Genomic DNA, 1,683 nt, shown 5'->3' on the forward strand with positions numbered 1-1,683 from the left:
GCTGCTCAACCCAGTGCTGCATCCACCTGGGTTGGATTTCCCTGGATGACATACACACCAGGCATATTTGCCTATTATGCTGGCTGGCTGAGAAAGCTTATAGTGGTGTGGTAGATTACAGTGGCAATACTTTTTAAGGTTGCTTGTTTTTATCTCTTGCCAGCTCCCTCTTTCTCTCTCTCTCCTCTTATATTCATAAACAAAATTATACAATATAAATATCTAGGGACCAGCAGGTAGTGTGGTAGTTAAGGTGCTCTATTCTCACATGTCCAACAGCAGTTCAAGTTTCAGACCTGGTGGCTTGCTTTCTCACTTTCACTCTCTCTCTCTGTCTCTCTTTGGTCAATTTAGAAATTAAAATTTAAATTAAGCTAGAAATTAAAAATAATAATAATTAAAATACAATAATTAATTCTCTTTTTAAAAAAGAAATATCCATCAAATGGGACAATACATATACCATAAAGCATATAGGTCACCTTAGATAACACATATCATGTGGAATAGCACAAAAGAAACCCATTTTAGATATGGAGATATGGCATAGCAGAAACTCACATTAAGTTTTTTTCTTTTTCTTTTCTTTCTTTTCTTCCTGTGCTCAGATACTTTCCTTCATCTACACTGGGCCCTTCAACATTTTCTACACATTTTTCAAAATCTCTCCTCTTTGGAACTTTATTTCAGCTATATTTTTAGTTGGAGACACCCTTGACCATAGAGTTGAGAGTCTTTGTCTTATGTTGACATCAACCCCAGGGCTTGGGTCTAGCTGAATCATGATCAGGGGACTGCTGGTGAGGAAGAGAAAGAGGACAAGAAAGAGAAAGCCCTCCATCTTGCCAGGACTGGGGAATTGGAAAGAATGAAACAAAGACAGAGTAGAAATGGACACAGGCAGCCTGAGGCTAGGTAGCCCAAGCAACTCATGCTGTACTTGAGCCCCTGCTTGAGCTGCTTGAGCTGCTTGAGCTGCTTGAGCTGCTTGAGCCCCCCCAGACAAACTGAGCCTCTTTATTTATAGTACAAGGAGACATTACACATGTATGCTTCATGACACTTCATAGATTGGTTGCCAGGTTACAGACAATAAGAAGCAGTTAACAAATCTATAAGGGCTTAGTCATACTGGGCCAGGTGTATCCCTTGGTGATAATCCTATCAAGAGAAGTCTCATCTTCTTTTCTAATGCAGAGAAACCTAGCTGTTAGGTGTGGGGAAGGAGCTAAACAACTTCTCCATGAGGAGTACACCATCACACCCAGAGAAGACTAAAGAACCTTTCAGATGCAGAGCAGGGACTGGACTTTGCCAGTTGGGGTCAAGATGTTTCTTGAAGTCCATCAGATGTGTTTATTGGCATGCCCCTAGCAATTTCTACCCTTGCTCTGTCTGCAGCCAAGGTCAAGGAAAGACAAGTTACAAGGTTCTGCCAAATCCCAAAAGAGCAGGTGGTGTTTGCTCAGAGCATGTCCCCACACCTCAGATTCTCTCTCTTAAACGTGTCCCCATAGTCTTATATGTAATTTGCATTCCTGATATGTCATTCAGGATGAAATACAACAGACTAGATGTTTTTCCTATTCTTTCAGTGTTCTCACATTGACATTTATCTGCACATTTGCAATCTTTCAAACAATCCTATGTCTTATGCTTATATTTCTAATTAAGTTATTTGGA

Source organism: Tupaia chinensis, unplaced genomic scaffold, assembly GCF_000334495.1.
Source record: "Tupaia chinensis unplaced genomic scaffold, TupChi_1.0 Scaffold144106_2, whole genome shotgun sequence".
NCBI lineage: Eukaryota > Metazoa > Chordata > Mammalia > Scandentia > Tupaiidae > Tupaia > Tupaia belangeri.